This window comes from Ranitomeya variabilis, chromosome 3 (assembly GCF_051348905.1).
Source record: "Ranitomeya variabilis isolate aRanVar5 chromosome 3, aRanVar5.hap1, whole genome shotgun sequence".
Taxonomy (NCBI): Eukaryota; Metazoa; Chordata; class Amphibia; order Anura; family Dendrobatidae; genus Ranitomeya; species Ranitomeya variabilis.
Genome location: NC_135234.1, coordinates 138218695 through 138238798, shown reverse-complemented (window position 1 = coordinate 138238798; position 20104 = coordinate 138218695). Strand labels below are relative to the sequence as shown.

General features: G+C 43.7%; 1 protein-coding gene across 2 annotated transcripts in view; it reads left to right on the top strand.

The window, feature by feature from the left end:
- Nucleotides 1–20104, top strand: part of DHRSX (dehydrogenase/reductase X-linked) — a 531490-nt gene that overhangs the window by 226711 nt on the left and 284675 nt on the right. The window lies entirely within an intron of this gene.

Here is a 20104-nt window from a genome sequence, read left to right as displayed (position 1 = left end):
CACTAAAGTTTATAGCGCAAAGCCGTGAAAATAAAAATTCTTTTTTTTTTTTCACAAAAATGATTTTTTTAGCCCCCAGTTTTGTATTTTCACAAGGGTAACAGGATAAATTAGACCCCAAAAGTTGTTGTCCAATTTGTCCTGAGTACGCTGATACCCCATATGTCGGGGGGAACCACTGTTTGGGCGCATGACAGAGCTCGGAAGGGAAGGAGCGCCATTTGGAATGCAGCCTTAAATGGATTGGTCTGCAGGCGTCACGTTGCATTTGCAGAGCCCCTGATGTACCCAAACAGTACAAACCCCCCACAAGTGACCCCATATTGGAAACTAGACCTCCCAAGGAACTTATCTAGATGTGTTGTGAGAACTTTGAACCCCCAAGTGTTTCACTACAGTTTATAATGCAGAGCCGTGAAAATAAAACATCTTTTTTTTCCCACAAAAATGATTTTTAGCCCCCCAAATTTTTATTTTCCTAAGCATAACAAGAGAACTTGGACCCCAGAAGTTGTTGTTCAATTTGTCCCGAGTACGCTGATAACACATATGTTGGGGTAAACCCCTTTTTGGGCGCACGGGAGAGCTCGGAAGGGAAGGAGCACTGTTTTACTTTTTCAACGCAGAATTGGCTGGAATTGAGATTGGACGCCATGTCGCGCTTGGAGAGCCCCTGATGTGCCTGGACAGTGGAAACCCCCCAATTCTACCTGAAACCCTAACCCAAACACACCCCTAACCCTAATCCCAACGGTAACCCTAACCACACCCCTAGCCCTGACACACCCATAATTCTAATCCCAACCCTAATCCAAATGTAAATGTAATCCAAACCCTAACCCTAACTTTAGCCCCAACCCTAACTTTAGCCCCAACCCTAACTTTACCTCCAACCCTAGCCCTAACCCTACCCTTAACCCTAACCCTAACCGTGACTGAAATACGTGGCACTGAAATACGTGGCACTGAAATACGTGGCACTGAAATACGTGGCACTGAAATACGTGGCACTGAAATACGTGATACGTGGCACTTAAATACGTGGCACTGAAACACGTGGCACTGAAATACGTGGCACTGAAATACGTGGCACTGAAATACGTGGCACTGAAATACGTGGCACTGAAATACGTGGCACTGAAATAAGTGGCACTGAAATATGTGATATGTGGCACTTAAATACGTGGCACTGAAATACGTGGCACTGAAATACGTGGCACTGAAATACGTGGCACTGAAATATGTGATACGTGGCACTTAAATACGTGGCACTGAAACACGTGGCACTGAAATACGTGATACGTGGCACTGAAATACGTGGCACTGAAATACGTGGCACTGAAATACGTGCAACTGAAATACGTGGTACTAAAATATGTGGCACTGAAATACGTGATACGTGGCACTGAAATACGTGGCACTGAAACACGTGGCACTGAAATACGTGATACGTGGCACTGAAATACGTGGCACTGAAATACGTGGCACTGAAATACGTGGCACTGAAATACGTGGCACTGAAATACGTGGCACTATGACTGTCAGAAAATGTTCATTAAACGGTTAGGGGTGAGGTTAGGGGTAGAGTTAGGGTTAGGGTTTGGATCCCTTTATCACCTTGATGGTGGTGGGTGGCTTTTCAGTGTGTTTTCTGTTTTTTTCGATAAAAATGCATGCGTTTTTAACGCAAACAAACGCATGTGCTTAAAAACGCAAGAAAATACTGCAGGTTGTATTTCTGAAAATGAACGCATGCGTTTGAAAACGCGACCAAACGCGTACAAAAAAACCGCATGCGTTTTCAATGTTAAATATAGGGAAAAAACGCATGCGTTTTTTTGTGCAAAAAACGCTGCAGACAAAAACGCAAGTGTGAAACCAGCGACGCTTTTTATAGCAAAAAAGTTTTTGCGTCTCCACATTTTGAGACCTATAATTTTTCCACATTTGCTCCACAGAGTCATGTGAGGTCTTGTTTTTTGCGGGACGAGTTGACGTTTTTATTGGTAACATTTTCGGACACGTGACCGTTTTTGATCGCTTTTTATTCCGATTTTTGTGAGGCAGAATGACCAAAAACCTGCTATTCATGAATTTCTTTTGGGAGAGGCGTTTATACCGTTCCGGGTTTGGTAAAATTGATAAAGCAGTTTTATTCGTCGGGTCAGTACGATTACAGCGATACCTCATTTATATCATTTTTTTATGTTTTGGTGCTTTTATACGATAAAAACTATTTTATAGAAAAAATAATTATTTTGGTATCGCTTTATTCTCAGGACTATAACTTTTTTATTTTTTTGCTGATGATGCTGTATGGCGGCTTGTTTTTTGCGGGACAAGATGACGTTTTCAGCGGTACCATGGATATTTATATCAGTCTTTTTGATCGCGTGTTATTCCACTTTTTGTTCGGCGGTATGGTAATAAAGCGTTGTTTTTTGCCTCGTTTTTTTTTTTTTTTTCTTACGGTGTTTACTGAAGGGGTTAACTAGTGTGGCAGTTTTATAGGTTGGGTCGTTACGGACGTGGCGATACTAAATATGTGTACTTTTATTGTTTTTTTTTTTAATTTAGATAAAGAAATGTATTTATGGGAATAATATATTTTTTTTTTTTCCATTATTTTGGAATATTTTTTTTTATTTTTTTTTACACATTTGGAAATTTTTTTTTTTACTTTTTTACTTTGCCCCAGGGGGGGACAATACAGATCGGTGATCTGCCAGTTTGCATAGCACTCTGACAGCTCACCGATCTGATTGAAGTGCAGGCTGCTTCACAGTGCCTGCTCTGAGCAGGCTTCTGTGAAGCCACCTCCCTCCCTGCAGGACCCGGATCCGCGGCCATCTTGGATCCGGGTCTGGAGCAGGCAGGGAGGGAGGTAAGACCCTCGCAGCAACGCGATCACATCGCGTTGCTGCGGGGGGCTCAGGGAAGCCCGCAGGGAGCCCTCTCCCTGCGCGATGCTTCCCTGCATCGCCGGCACATCGCGATCATGTTTGATCGCGGTGTGCCGGGGGTTAATGTGCCGGGGGCGGTCCGTGACCGCTCCTGGCACATAGTGCCGGATGTCAGCTGCGATATGCAGCCGACACCCGGCCGCGATCGGCCGCGCTCCCCCCGTGAGCGCGGCCGATCGGCTATGACGTACTATCCCGTCGGCGGTCATACGGGCCCACCCCACCTCGACGGGATAGTACGTCAAATGTCGGGAAGGGGTTAACATGTGCCACCCTGTTTTTAAAGGGACCAAAAGTAATTGGACAGATTCAATAATTTTAAATGAAATGTTCATTTTTAATACTTGGTTGAAAACCCTTTGTTGGCAATGACTGCCTGAAGTCTTGAACTCATGGACATCACCAGACGCTGTGTTTCCTCCTTTTTGATGCTCTGCCAGGCCTTCACTGCGGTGGTTTTCAGTTGCTGTTTGTTTGTGGGCCTTTCTGTCTGAAGTTTAGTCTTTAACAAGTGAAATGCATGCTCATTGGGTTGAGATCAGGTGACTGACTTGGCCATTCAAGAATATTCCACTTCTTTGCTTTAATTAACTCCTGGGTTGCTTTGGCTTTATGTTTTGGGTCATTGTCCATCTGTAGTATGAAACGACGACCAATCAGTTTGGCTGCATTTGGCTGGATCTGAGCACACAGTATGGCTCTGAATACCTCAGAATTCATTCGGCTGCTTCTGTCCTGTGTCACATCATCAATAAACACTAGTGACCCAGTGCCACTGGCAGCCATGCATGCCCAAGCCATCACACTGCCTCCACCATGTTTTACAGATGATGTGGTATGCTTTGGATCATGAGCTGTACCACGCCTTCACCATACTTTTCTCTTGCCATCATTCTGGTAGAGGTTGATCTTTGTTTCATCTGTCCAAAGAATGTTCTTCCAGAATTGTGCTGGCTTTTTTAGATGTTTTTTAGCAAAGTCCAGTCTAGCCTTTTTATTCTTGATGCTTATGAGTGGCTTGCACCGTGCAGTGAACCCTCTGTATTTACTTTCATGCAGTCTTCTCTTTATGGCAGATTTGGATATTGATGCGCCTACCTCCTGGAGAGTGTTCTTCACTTGGTTGGCTGTTGTGAAGGGGCTTCTCTTCACCATGGAGATTATTCTGCGATCATCCACCACTGTTGTCTTCCGTGGGCGCCCAGGTCTTTTTGCATTGTTGAGTTCACCAGTGCTTTCTTTCTTTCTCAGGATGTACCAAACTGTAGATTTTGCCACTCCTAATATTGTAGCAATTTCTCGGATGGGTTTTTTCTGTTTTCGCAGCTTAAGGATGGTTAGCTTCACCTGCATGGAGAGCTCCTTTGACCGCATGTTTACTTCACAGCAAAACCTTCCAAATGCAAGCACCACACCTCAAATCAGCTCCAGGCCTTTTATCTGCTTAATTAAGAATGACATAACGAAGGGATTGCCCACACCTGTCCATGAAATAGCCTTGTAGTCAATTGTCCAATTACTTTTGGTCCCTTTAAAAACAGGGTGGCACATGTTAAGTAGCTGAAACTCCTTAACCCTTCATCCAATTTTAATGTGGATACCCTCAAATGAAAGCTGAAAGTCTGAACTTCAACTGCATCTGAATTGTTTTGTTTAAAATTCATTGTGGTAATGTCCATAACCAAAATTAGAAAAATGTTGTCTCTGTCCAAATATATATGGACCTAACTGTATATGTCATTGAGACACATATATATATATATTCTGTATTTATATTTAATTCAGCGCGATATTTGTGAAAAGCCGGTAATTCAATTGCCGGCTTTTCATTTCTCCTTCCCAAACCCGACAGGATATGAGACATGGTTTACATACAGTAAACCATCTCATATCCCCTTTTTTTTGGCATATTCCACACTACTAATGTTAGTAGTGTGTATGTGCAAAATGTGGGAGCTGTAGTGTGTAAAATAAAGGGTTAAATCGCGGAAAAAATTGATGTGGGCTCCCGCGCATTTTTCTCCGCCAGAGCGGTAAAGCCAGTGACTGAGGGCAGATATTAATAGCCAGGAGAGGGTCCATGGTTATTGGCCCCCCCTGGCTACAAACATCTGCCCCCAACCACCCCAGAAAAGGCACATCTGTAAGATGCGCCTATTCTGGCACTTGGCCACTCTCTTCCCACTCCCGTGTAGCGGTGGGATATGGGGTAATGAAGGGTTAATGCCACCTTGCTATTGTAAGGTGACATTAAGCCAGATTAATAATGGAGAGGCGTCAATTATGACACCTATCCATTATTAATCCAATTGTCTGAAAGGGTTAAAAAACACACACACATTATTAAAAAGTATTTTAATGAAAGAAACAAACAGGTTGTTTTAGTATTTTATTGCTCTCTCAATCCATCCGGAATACCCTCGCTTGGCAAAATAATAAACCCACAATATACATACCCTCTGATGAACTGTCACGTCCCACGAGGTAATCCATCTGAAGGGGTTAAATCATTTTACAGCCAGGAGCTGCGCTAAAGCACTCGCTCGTGGCTGTAATCCCCCGGGTGCTGAAAGGAAAGTTGAGTGATCTTTACTTACATTGAGTTGCGGTGAGGCGCCCTCTGGTGGATGAACTCATATGAACTCGAGCGTGGGAACTTTTCCAAGGCTCCAGTTCATGAGTTCATCCAGCAGAGGGCGCCTCACCGCAACTCAATGTAAGTAAAGATCACTCAACTTTCCTTTCAGCACCCGGGGGATTACAGCCACGAGCAAGTGCTTTAGCGCAGCTCCTGGCTGTAAAATGATTTAACCCCTTCAGATGGATTACCTCGTGGGATGTGACAGTTCATCTGAAGGTATGTATATTGTGGGTTTACTATTTTGCCAAGCGAGGGTATTCCAGATGGATTGAGAGAGCAATAAAATACTAAAACAACCTGTTTGTTTCTTTCATTAAAATACTTTTTAATAATGTGTGTGTTTTATTAACCATTTCGTACTATTGGATTAATAATGGATAGGTGACATAATTGACGCCTCTCCATTAATAATCTGGCTTAATGTCACCTTACAATAGCAAGGTGGCATTAACCCTTCATTACCCCATATCCCACCGCTACACGGGAGTGGGAAGAGAGTGGCCAAGTGCCAGAATAGGCGCATCTTCCAGATGTGCCTTTTCTGGGGTGGCTGGGGGCAGATGTTTGTAGCTAGGGGGGGCCAATAACCATGGACCCTCTCCTGGCTATTAATATCTGCCCTCAGTCACTGGCTTTACCACTCTAGCAGAGAAAATTGCGCGGGAGCCCACGCCAATTTTTTCCGCCATTTAACCCTTTATTTTACAAGCTACAGCGCCCACATTTTGCACATACACACTACTAACATTAGTAGTGTGGAATATGCAAAAAAAGGGGGATATGAGATGGTTTACTGTATGTAAACCTTGTCTCATATCATGTCGGGTTTCGGAAGGAGAAATGAAAAGCCGGCAATTGAATTACCGGCTTTTCTAGAGAACACCGCTGCGTATTTCTCGCAATGCACACGCATGGTCCGTGTGTAATCCGATTTTTTCTCGCACCCATAGACTTGCATTGGTGAGTCTCGGCCGAGATACGCTGACAATCGCAGCATGCTGCGATTTCACTCGGATCCTGAATACGTCGGAGAAAATATCGGATGATGGGAGCTGCACCATAAATTAACATTGGGCCGAGTGCTATGCGATTTTTTATCGCATAGCACTCGTCCGTATTACGGTCTAGTGTGACCCCGGCCTTAGAAGGGATGTGTACAGTTTTGTAACCACCTTTCACCTTTTTATGCTCCCATGCATCTTAAAAAAAAAAATACAAAATAAGCAACTCTGCACATTAAGTCAGTGTGCACTGGTTGTCTGATAGACACCTCTCTACTACTAACCCCAGGGTTTGATGTCAGCTGTGTTTTTGGACAATTCACAGCAGACATCAACAGCAACTACCATTACACCAATTGCTACTGCACGAGCGCAATTAATAAGAGCCGTGAAGTGGCACTTCTGGGGCGGCTGCAGGATGGTGTTTTTAGGTTGGATGGGCCCAATACCCAGGGACCGTCCCAGCCTGATATTATAAGCCCACAGCTGTCTGCTTTATCTTTGCTGGTTGCAAAAAAATGAGGGAGAAACTGCGTTGTTTTTTTTTCATTTATTTATTTATTCATAAAAAGCTGTGCTATGTAATAATATGTAATATGGGTATGTCTGTATGTCTATATCTATTATCTATGTAACTCTATTATCTATCTATATAGCTTTCATTGCAGTCCAAAAACACAGGTAAATAAGCACATGCGAAAACACATCATAAAAGCTGAAAAAACTTGTGTTTTTGCCTCTGAGGTTTTCCTGCCAAGAGATGCAGAAATGTCTGCATCCAATACTCAATGTGTGCACGTAGTCTAATTTTACAGTTCTGTATGTCCTGGTTCCTTCTGTATGTGTTTCCATCATTACAACCTAGAAAAAAAAAACTATAATTTAGTCTGGTTCTCTGTGATCTTTTACTTTTTTTTCTTTGCCAACGTACAGACTGTAGAGAGAAGCAAGTCACACATATATGCATGTATATATCACAGCTGTGCATACAATTTGTCAGCAGTCTGCATATATCATCAAAGCTTTGATGCCAGGGCACTTGCTAAAAATTTTTGCAACTTTTCAAAGCTTTATACACAACTCGAGAATTTGTATAAGCTTTATGATGAGGCGCACACAGAGATACCGCCACAATGCGCCTCGCCTGATTCGTTGTGAAGCAAGTGCCTCTTACTGATTCAGGCGCCTCACACTCTCTTAAGCCACTTCATCAAGACTTGGATGAAAATATACTGCTGATCTTGATGATTTGGGGCTTACTTTTTTCTTTTTTTTTCCATTCTTTTATATTTTACTTTCTTGGTCAAGTTTTTACAGAACTCTAAAATCTCTTACAGTTTATTCCCAAGTTCATAGTAAAATGTTATCTACCATCGCCGTTGTATAGCACTACCCCCACTGGCAAAAACAATGGCAGCATGATCACTTTCATGTAGTCATTTAGGTATAATTTTTACCACATGCAAGAAGGGGTCAACCTATTAGTTGTCCTCCACCATAGTTGGCCATATTAGAGAGGGTCACTGTCAGAGGTGGCACTGCTAACTGGTATCATTGGGATCTGTATAATTTGTGGTCATCTCATTTTTTTTATTATTGGTAATTGCCATGTGATCCCTGTACAATATAAGAAAACTAACATAACTCTATGGTTTCCTGTTAATATTTTTGTATTGAGACCTAGAAACTTTGGAAATACCTCGAATGTGCACCCAGTGAGAGTGGTCTACTTTTTGGAAATTTTTAGTCATTGTTTCAGTTTGTTACCGTCAAAACTGTTTGTTACAAATTTACAGGATGGTCATTTTTGGTTAAAAAGGATTGTTCCCTTGTGAATGGCAGACCTACTGACAATCAGTTGTCCAATCCAAGTCTGGCAGCTGGATGCACCAGCAATCTGATGATTTTTCTTGGGGGAAGTTGTGGGCTGATGCACCTTTTTCTAATTTTGCATGTCGTCCTTTCAATAACGGACATGATAGACCTTACTCTCTCCAGCCATAGGACTTGCACAAATGTAGGAAGTAGTTAGTGGAAGTTGGGCTCGGTACAAGGGTTAACGTACTGATGACTTTAAAATTTGGTGATCCCTGTAGTTTAGTAACCTTGGCCAGATATTTTGATACACTGATGAAGTGTTCAGTGGTTCTAAACTTGATTTATCTGAGCTCGGAGATCTATCAGCTTGTAGCCTGGCTGTTTGCCCAGATCCCGGTTGTACACTTAGTTCTGCGTAGCGAGAAGATACCGTCAGACTCACATAAGTAAAGCTCACTTTTCTCATGATACTGCTCTGGAACCTTAGGAACACAGTACAACATTGGAGTGAAATCCTTGAGGAATGCTATAGCAGGGCTTATAAATTAATTTTAATAACAAAAAACAGGAAAATGTTTGTGAACCCGAACAATGCAGCACAGATGTTCCTCTGTCAAAAATAAATCACATGAGATCAATCCGGCATTGTACTTGTTTCTTGGGGATATATTAGTTTAGATTTGTGAATAATCGACTTTAATGTCTGCAAACAACATTTTAAGAGTCTGTTCTGAACTTAGGTTTGCCATTAAATTTACAATCAGAAAATAGTTTTCTCTATGAAGCTCATGTATCAAAATCTGAATAAATGAAACTGTGGTAAATGAACAATGAAATGCAAAATATTCACCTTCTAGCACTATATCCTGTTGTTTAAGTGAAAATGAATGTGCTAATTATGAAAATGCATCGTTATAGCTGTCGGAGATATATATATATATATATATATATATATATATATATATATATACACTGTGTTCCAAATTATTATGCAAATTGCATTTAAGTGTCATAAAGATTTAATTGTTTCTCTTTTCAAATAAACTTGTGGATGGTATTGTGTCTCAGGCCTCTATAGTTCACTGAAATCAATCTTAAACACATGTGATAATTATTTTTCCAGGTGATTCAAATTAAAGGAAAACTACTTAGAAATGATGTTCCACATTATTAAGCAGGTCACAGGTTTCAAACAATATGGAAAATAAAAAGAATCTTTCTGCTGCTGAAAAGTGTTAAATAGTACAAGGCCTTGGACAAGGCATGAAAACATTAGCTATTTCGCGAAAACTTAAGAGTGATCATCATACTGTGAAGAGATTTGTGACTGAAACAGAGCTCAGACGGAGTTCATGCAGATAAAGGCATAATGAGGAAGGTTTATGCCAGACAAATTCATTGGATTAAGAGAGCAACTGCCAAAATACCATTACAAAGCAGCAAACAGTTATTTGAAGCTGCTGGTGCCTCTGGAGTTCCTCAAATCTCAAGGTGTAGGATCCTTCAAAGGCTTGCTGTGGTGCATAAACCTACTACTATTCGGACACCCCTAAAGAGTGTTAACAAGCAGAAACGGTTGCTGTGGGCCCAGACATACATCAAGACTAATTTTCAAACAGTCTTGTTTACTGATGAGTGTCGAGCAACCCTGGATGGTCCAGATGGATGGAGTAGTGGATGGTTGGTGGATGGCCACCATGTCCTAACAAGGCTGCGACGTCAGCAAGGAGTTGGAGGAGTCATGTTTTGGGCCAGAATCATGGGGAAACAGCTGGTAGGGCCCTTTAAGGTTCCTGAAAGTGTGAAAATGACCTCTGCAAAGTATATAGTTTCTTACTGACAACTTTCTTCCATGGTATAAAAAGCAGAAATGTGCCTTCAGGAGCAAAATCATCTTCATGCATGACAATGCCCCATCTTATGCTGCAAAGAATACCTCATTGGCTGCTATGGGCATAAAAGGAGATAAACTCATGGTGTGGCCACCATCTTCTCCTGACCTCAACCCTATAGAGAACCTTTGGAGTATCATCAAGCAAAAGATCTCTGAGGGTGGGAGGCAGTTCACATCAAAACCGCAGCTCTGGGAGGCTATTCTGACTTCATGCAAATAAATACAAGCAGAAACTCTCCAAAAACTCACAAGTTCAGTGGATGCAAGAATTGTGAAGGTGATATCAAAGAAGGGTCCTATGTTACCATGTAACTTGGCCTGTTAGGATGTTTTGGAGTTAAATAGCTTTTTTGTTCAGTGAATGTGACCTCCTAATGCTGCAAATTCCACAAATAAGCATTTTCAGTTCTTTAAAACAGATCAAATGTTTAGAAATTCTACTGTGCCTCATAATTTTGAACAGTGCATTTTGAGTTTTTATTCATTTTGGAGATTATACTGTTATCATTGGGAGGTTTCTCCAATAAAATTTGATGTATACTCTAACGGGTGATGACTTTTATTAGACTGACTGTCATTTACACCGACCATTTAGGAAAATCTGAGAAAAACGTAATTTGCATAATAATTCGGAACATAGTGTATGTATATATTAATACATTATCGCCAAATACATTTAATAGAAATAGAGATTATTTATAAACTCCTGGCTACCTTCATTTGCCACTAGAGGGAGTTAATATTTATACACTAAACTCAATAATAAAGGCGTATACAGAAAACTCCCCTGCTCCCCCTAGTGGTGGCTGCAGTTAGCCAGGAAATAGCATTTAAAGGGAAACATCTCATATAAAATTCTATTTGCCTGCACATATCAGATTAATCTGTAGGTTAATAGCATTCTAAAGCTGTGCGAACAGTGAACTGTGGCCTGGCTACTGGGGAGAAATTAACTTTATTCCTCTCAGCAGCCTCCGGCTTTCAGTCTTGTAGGCATGGCTGGCGTGGCCCCGGTCACCACTCAGTACATAGTGAGCGGCGGCTGTAAGCATGCCCTGTCAGTGACTGACAGCTTGCTGAATAGTGCATCAGTGCTGAGTCGGCTGTCATTTAGTGCGAGGCATTTTTACAGCCCCCGCTCACTATGTTTTGAGTGGTTACTGGAGCAGTGCTGGCCTCTGGGGGCTCACTGGTCAGCAATATGCGAATATTACATTACCATCAGTCACAAATTTCCCTATATCTCTATGCAATAATAAACTGGGTAGTTTGTTGAATGACTGATCAGATTCTACTTTTGTCTGTACAGAGAGAATCAAATATATTGCGCCAGCTACTGTTAGGGTTAGGGATCCGCAGCGGATTTTTCCGCGCAGAAACGCTGCAGATCCGCACTGTGATGTTCAGTATAATGTTATTCTATGGAGAAAAAAAAAGCTGTGAAGACGGTGCAGAAAAATCAGTGCAGAATTGCTGCGGATTTCAAAGAAGTGCATGTCACTTCTTTTGTGCGGATCTGCAGCGTTTCTGCACCCCTCCAAGTTAAAAATCCGCAGTGGCAAAAACCGCAGAAAATCCACACAAAATCCTCATAAAAACGGCACAAAATCCGCATAAAAACCACGGCAAAACCGTGACCGCGGATTCTGCCAGGAGCTGCGGATTTTGTGCATAAAATTCTGCACCTCTTTTCTTACGTGTGCACAGAGCCTTACTGTTGGGGGGTAACTAGCTTACTCCTGCGCAGGGGCCAACCAGGAGATACACCTCTTCTCCTGTGGGACAGTCTGAACCTGGTCAAACTAACAAAGGCCAATAGAGGGACTCAAAATTGCATTAAAAATGGTCTCCTATGGAAGTGAACTTCTATTATAACAATTTTATTTTTATAGCGCCAACATATTCCGCTGCACTTTACATTTTATAGGGGACTTGTACAGTCAATAAAGACATTAAAGAAAAACAATAATCACATCAATCAACAGACACCAAGAGAAATGAGGGCCCTGCTCGCAAGCTTACATTCTATGAGGAAAAGGGGAGACACCAAAGGTGGATGGGAACAATTGTTTTCATAGTTCTGACTAGCCATAATGTAGGAATTGGGTGTTCATGTAATGCTGCATGGACTGGTTACCAACCAGTATGTTTAAAAGTACAGACACAGATGACTAATAAATGCATGAAGCATATGAGAACAGGTGATACGAGGGTCCTAGTTCTAGAAGAACATATCCAGTATGTAAAATGTATGTCGGGGAATAAAAAATTTTCAAGTGAAGTTGTCTTCTCAAAAATTTTCAAGTGAAGTTGTCTTCTCAAATAATCTGTACGTAATACAATGATGGTCTCAAAGCAGAAGTAACATACCATATATAAGTGTTTATGGGTACATGCATAAAATATAAAACTGTGATGATTTAATTTACCGCCTGGGGCTATGGAGTGACGAGGTTCACCATTGCATGCAGTAAAATAATTTACCTTAGGAAGCCGATAACCTCATTCTTACACCATGGGCATATGTGCACACACTTCTACTGCAAGTCCAGTCAGAGTTCAATGTTTTTTTTCCTCCAGGTTTTGTAAATAAAGCATTAAGGAGTTCTGCATTGATAAGTGCTTACATTCTGTTGTATCCATGCAGCTTTTATTTGCTGCTAAGAACAAATCTAGAATCGGTGAGAGTGAACCGTAATGGGGGCCGCAGACTCCTCAGGACAAGCCTGCATGCACTGAATTCTGTATAAGAAGCTGGTTCCTGCAGCCGGTCACACAAGACCAGTTGTTGGTTTCTCTCATTTGTTCTGTATTTGCTATCAGCTATGAAATATTAAAAGCAAGTGTATAATAAAGTATGTGCCCCTCACAATGTCAGACTTTTTACCATAAATTTGGATCGGTACAGAACTCCATTGTTAATTGTTTTAAAAACATATGCAAAAATCTAATCAAAAGTCTACTGCCCAGTAATATATCCATTAGTAAAAGCAGGTGACACAAGTACCTACATCTCCAAGTGATTTATTTTCCCTAATAGGACAGACTAGCCTTGCGTAAATAAAGCTTAGAGACTATGAACTTTTTTCACTGATTTTCTTTTACTGTTCATTTGCTTCCTTCCTGCAAAATTGAGCAACTTACTAAATTACCGTATATTCATTAAATATTTCCTAACATTCTGCTGTAGAGTCTGGGCAAATCCTTAGGGTGCTTTCACAATGTGTTCAAGAACATGTGTCTGAACATCCGCAAAACGGGATTAGGACGTATGTGCCGATGGGGCCACAGAATGTAATGATGCCAGCAAAGTGTAATGATGCCAGCAAAGTGAACGTGCATTCTGACGTGCATCATCTTTTGCACTTGAGCGGACACTCAGACGTAGTAGTTTGCTTCTGAGTGTCTGCCTTCAGTAGGTGTACACTCCCGAAAATGGTGCATGACATCTGCCAACACCATTACAGTCTGTGGTCCCGTCGGCGCATACGTAAGTCCGAATCTCGTGTTGCTGGGGGGTTTGGACTTATGTTCCGATAGGGCAGGGGTGGGGAACCTCAGGCCCCAGGGCCATTTACAACCCTCGATAACCATTTATCAGACCCTCGACCAGATTCTCCGGGACTGCATTCTTGGGCAAGGAGCTGTATTTTGATTGCCACAAGCTCATTAATTTCTTCTTGCTCTGGTAGCATACACACACAGTGTTCACTGTTGTGAACTCTGTTTTTGGGCTCCCTCTTGTGGTCACAAGTGGTACTGTGTGAGTGCTGTCTTTGGGCTCCTTCTGGTGGCTCTTTGTGTCTTTCTGCAGGTCTGAGGCGGATCAGCTGACTCGTTATCTGTTAGCTGGTTTCCTATTTAGCTCACCTGGACTTTCAGTGTTTGCCTGCTGTCGATGTATTCAGTGCTATCTTGATCCTCCTGAATTCCTTCGCTATCAGTCTCTCCAAGAGAAGCTAAGTTTTCTGTTTGGTTATTTTTTGCTCATTAGTGTTCAATATGTTTCTTTGTTATTTACTTGTCCTTGTCCAGCTTGCTAATATGTGATTTCCTTGCTTTCTGGTAGCTCTAGGGGGCTGAGTTTCTCCCCTCACACAGTTAGTTGGTGTGGGGGTTCTTGTATTCTCAGCGTGGATATTTTGTATAGGGTTTTTTACTGACCGCACAGTTCCCTGCCTGTCTTCTGCTATCTAGTATTAGTGGGCCTCATTTGCTGAATCTGTTTTCATTTCTACGTTTTGTATTTTCCCCTTACCTCACCGTTAATATTTGTTGGGGGCTTACTATATCTTTGGGGTCATTTCTCTGAGGTAAGTGAGGTCTTACTTTTCTCTATAGGGGTAGCAAGTTTCTCAGGCTGCGTCGAGACGTCCAGGAATTTAAGCACGTTCACCGGCTACCTTCAGTGTGTTTGGTTAGGATCAGGTTTTGCGGTCAGTCCAGTTACCACCTCCCTAGAGCTCGTTCTATGTTCAGTAACTTAGCTAGTTCATTCTGTGATCCTCAGCCACTAAGGATCATAACAGTTCACTACTGAACACTGAAGGGCGTACAATGAAAGATTACGTCCTGACACCAGTGCCAGAGTCAGGATGTACTTTGTGGGCAGAGTTTGTATGGTCCCCGAAGGATGGGATACATATCCAAATGGCCCTTGGCAGAAAAAAGATTCCCCACCCCTGCGATAGGGCCACTGAGCTTGTCTCTGAACGCAATTTGAAAGCACTCTTACTTAGCTGGCTATAATGCTGAATCTGACACTGAAAGTGTTGTTTGGTGAAGATAATTTACCACCTGCCCAAAGGAAAGGTGACCACTTATAGATTGGTATGAGTCTGCAGTGCTTGGCAGCCACATAAAGAATGATTTGAGCCACGGCTGAGCATTTGCACTATTGCACCATTCTAGCATGCGTAAAATCAATGTGGGTCCCAGCAGCTGTAAGTAAACGCTAGAGATGAGCAGATCGCTTCGTACAACCCCGGTCCACAGTCCAGGTCAATGCTTTCTGGCCGTAGAAAGGAAGCTACGTGAACTTTCTCAGCTTCCGCGTACCTCTGTGTGACATTTGAATTGCTGGTCTGGTGTGGTGACTTCTCGCTTGCGCAGCTAATCGTAAGCTGAGCCTGGAATTCTGAGGGTAAAGAAATTCGCACAGCTCCTGTCCATGTCTAGAGAGCACTGACCTGGACCACCGACTCGGGTTATGGGAAGCGATCTGCTTATCTCTAGTTAACACCCTGTGGCTACATGAGAACTTATTTTCACTTCTCAACCCTCTCAAGTCCACAGTAAACTGCTTCTGGTTGCTGTCAGCTCATGGCTGATCTCATCTCCTTCTTTAACTCTTCAGAGTACAGCTTTCTTAGAGGAGTCGAAGAGAAGAGGTACCCCGCTCAGCAGGCAGTATTAGAGAGCAGCGAACCGATGGCGGTTCCTGTAAGATAATGCAGGGGATCACCTAGGATGTGCTGTGTCACAGTACACATACTGCAGAATGTGTAAGTGCAGGAGGGGGATCCTACATCATAGTTTAGTAATGTAGCAGGACACCCATTGCAGAATCTGAAGAGGGAGATTACACACAGACCGCACAGAGGAGAAAAGATTCTACAACTCTATAGACCAAACATTTCTAACGGGGGCTTTGTGATAAATAACTTACCGTATTTTCCGGCGTATAAGACGACTTTTTAACCCCTAAAAATTGTCCCAAAAGTCGGGGGTCGTCTTATACGCCAGGTACGGCATGTACAGGGAGCGATCCTGGATGTTCCCAGGGTCTGAAGGAGAGGAAACTCTCCTTCAGGCCCTGGGATCCATATTCATGTAAAAAATAAAGAATAAAAATAAAAAATATGGATATACTCACCCCTCCGAGAAGCCTGGCTGTCACCGCTGCAAGCGTCTGCCTCCGTTCCTAAGAATTGCAGAGCGTGAAGGACCTTCGATGACGTCACGGTCAGGTGACCGGTCACATGAGCGGTCACGGACCAATCACAGGACTGCGACGTCATCGAGGGTCCTTCATGCTCTGCAATTCTTAGGAACGGAGGCAGAAGCTTGCAGTAGTGACAGCCAGGCTTCTCGGAGGGGTGAGTATATCCATATTTTTTATTTTTATTCTTTATTTTTAACATGAATATGGATCCCAGGGCCTGAAGGAGAGTTTCCTCACCTTCAGACCCTGGTAACCACACGCCGTATAAGATGACTGGGTGTATAAGATGACCCCCGTCTTATACAGCGGGCATATCCCAAATTCCATATTTTATATGGAAAAGATGGGGGTCGTCTTATACGCCCAGTCGTCTTATACACCAGAAAATACGGTACATCCACGAAGGCCTTAAAATTGTTGAGGATAGGAAACATCAAGTATATTCTAAAATATTACCTTATTTTTCGCTTTATAAGACACTCCGGATTATAAGATGCACCCCAAATTTTGAGGAGAAAAATAGGAAAACATTTTTTTTAATAAAATGGTGGTGCTTCTTATAATCCATGCATCTTATTGCTTACCAGGGGTGGTGGCTATGGTGAAGTGGGGACCCAGGGTCTCTGCTGGAGGAGGCAGGAGTTGGGTGATACTGCAGGCCGTAGGCTGGGATGAAGGGATGTTCGGCAGTGCTGCCAGTGTCTGGCGCTGCTGCCCAGTGCTCTGTGGGTGTCTCCGGTGCTGCGGGTGCCCGGATGGCACTGCCCGGTGCTGCTGCTGCGGCGGTCTCCAGTGCTGCCTGGGCTCTGCCGACATTTTGTGAAAAGCCAGAGCCCCGGGAGTCCCATGATTTCCTGTGTGGTGGACTCCGTAAAATGGCCGCTGGGGGAGCGGCGCATGCGCAGATAGAGATCTCGGCACTGAGATCTCTGGAGATGAGATTTCAGCGCTGAAATCTCATCTCCCTAGATCTCAGGGCCGAGATCTCCATCTGTGCATGCGCCACCCCGCCCGGCAGCCATTTTCTAGGAGTCCACAGCACAGGAAACCATGAGACTGCTGTGGTGGGCCCCTGCAGGACCAGAGACTGCCGCAGCAGCATCGGGCAGTGCCGGACGCGCATCCGCAGCACCAAAGACACCCGCAGAGCACTGGGTAGCAGTGCCGGACACCCGCAGCACCGCTGGACACCCTTCATTCCAGCCAGCGGCCTGCAGCAATGGTACCGGTAAAGTACATTTGCATTATAAGACGCCCCCCATTTTCCCCCCATATTTGGAGGAAAAGTGCATCTTATAATCCAAAAAATACGGTATAGCTTTACAGTATACAATGGTTATGTTTTATTAAAGATTGGACAACTACAAACTGGGGATTCTCTGGGTACTGCGAACTAAGTGAATGAAACTTGAGTAGGAAACCTTTCCTATTTAGCTGCCAGAATCGCTTTCTTCCACCCGTAATGTCGCCTCTGGTCCTTACTATGATCTTTGGAAGGAATAAGTCATGTGCCAGTCCTCTGTACTGACCACACATGTTTTTCATACATATAAATTAGATCCCCTCTGATGGTCTTTTTTTTTTTCTAATGAAGGATTCTAACTTCTGAATATCTTTTTTACAATGTGGAGCCCAAAACTGGATTCCGTATTCTAGATGTAGCCCCATCAGTGATTTATAGAGGCGTTTTAATACATTGGGATCATAGGATTTTATCTCTTTTTATATGCTCTAAAAAGTTTGCGCTAGTTGGACATTCTAATGTTAGATTTCCTGATGTCATCCCCAATATTTCCTGCTTTTGGGATATGTTCTCCTCCTGCAGTTTAATGGGGAGCAGATCTAACAATGGTTCTCCTCCACAACGCACATGATGTCGATCACCGTATTAACAGCCAGCATGTATTGGCGCCAATAAGGCGATGCGTCTACACATGCTAACAGACAATTTTTGTAAGAATTCATCAATTTGTACAGTTTTGCCGTGATGTCCATGCAAATTCTTTACTCGCTCCCAGCAGTGTATCCCTGTTCTGATGGCATAGGACAAAGCCATTTTCTCTGTATTAAAATGTCTGTATGATTTATAGTGTTGACAACATGCCTCATGCGCCACATAATAGGATAGCGCTGCTGATGCCAAAACTGAACTGTTTTTAAGCTATTATGTTTTTTTTAATGAAACCAGCAAATATAGCATTGTTGTGCTGTATTATGTGGCTTATATCCTATATGGGATGTGTGTATGGAAATGTATTGTCTATACAGTGATTTTCAATGAATAGTGTATTTTTTACCTGCAGTGGTGATTTATTAAGGCAACTGCTGCTTAATAAATATCCTGCTGTGCTTGTGTGCTGCAGCTCGTACCTGTTCTCCGCAGGCTAAATGTTGCGGCTGCGACCACAAACGTGGCCGAGCCGACACCTCCACGTCGCCAGACCATGATGACGTGGGCGAGCGTCCCAAAAAGGAACGCAATGTGGACCCACTGGACCACAGAGTAACCTGGACCTACCCAGACTAGGGAACGGTAGCGAGCAGGGTCTGTGGCAGCTGAGCATGTGAACAAGATGTAGATATGCAGAACTAGACTACACCGCACAACTTCAGGTATGAAGAAACAAAGTTTACTTAAATGATAGCACAGTACATAACAAGAACATAATGATGTCAGGATCCCGATTCCACATGTCTAGGAAGGGTACACGACTCAGACGTCAGACAATGGCGGGAGTCATCACGGGTTGATGCAGTCCAGGGTCATCTGGCACGGGCATACTAGGACAGCCAATCTTTCAGGCCTAGGACATAGCACAGGCTCAGCAGGAGAACATCAGACACCGATCCCAGAAGGATGTCATCTCGGGGTGGACCTCAGGACCACAGGCGGGACATCAGGATCACAGGCAGGACACCAGGATCACAGGCAGGACACCAGGATCACAGGCAGGACACCAGGAACACAGGCAGGACATCAGGAACACAAGCAGGACATCAGGAACACAGGCAGGACATCAGGAACACAGGCAGGACATCAGGAACACAGGCAGGACATCAGGAACACAGGCAGGACATCAGGAACACAGGCAGGACATCAGGAACACAGGCAGGACATCAGGAACACAGGCTTAGATGGACGTCTGACGATGGCAGGAGTCATCACGGGTTGATGCAGTCCAGGGTCATCTGGCACGGGCATACTAGGACGGCCTCTCTCTCAGGCCTCAAGCATAGCACAGGCTCGGCTGGAGAACATCAGACACCAGGCAGGTGTCATCACGGGGTGATGCAGTCCAGGGTCATCTGGCATGGGCTAACTAGGACGGCCTCTCTCTCAGGCCTCAGGCGTAGCACAGGCTCAGCAGGAGAACATCAGACACCGATCCAGAAGGACGTCATCACAGGCAGGACATCAGGACACAGGTAGGACATCTGGAAACAGGCAGGACACATGGACACAGGCGTGGCAGCCCAGGGAATCAAGACATCGGACAATGAAAGGACATCAGGAATACCGGAAAGACATCTGGGACACTGGCGTGGCAGCCCAGGTCATCGGCTGGGACACTGGCGTGGCAGCCCAGAAATCAGGACATCGGACACCGGAAGGACATCAGACACAGGCTGGACACTGGCGTGGCAGCCCAGGTCATCGGCTGGGACACGGAGGGCACAGGACCAGGTAGCGGAGGTCATCAGGTTCATAACTTCGGCCATCAGGCTCCGGACATCAGACCTAGGAAGGAACTCAAGCGTGATGGTGCTAGCTCCGCTGGACTGGAACTGGGCCAGACAGGGTTAGCACCGCATGGAAGACTGAGCACAGAATAGTAAACGCTC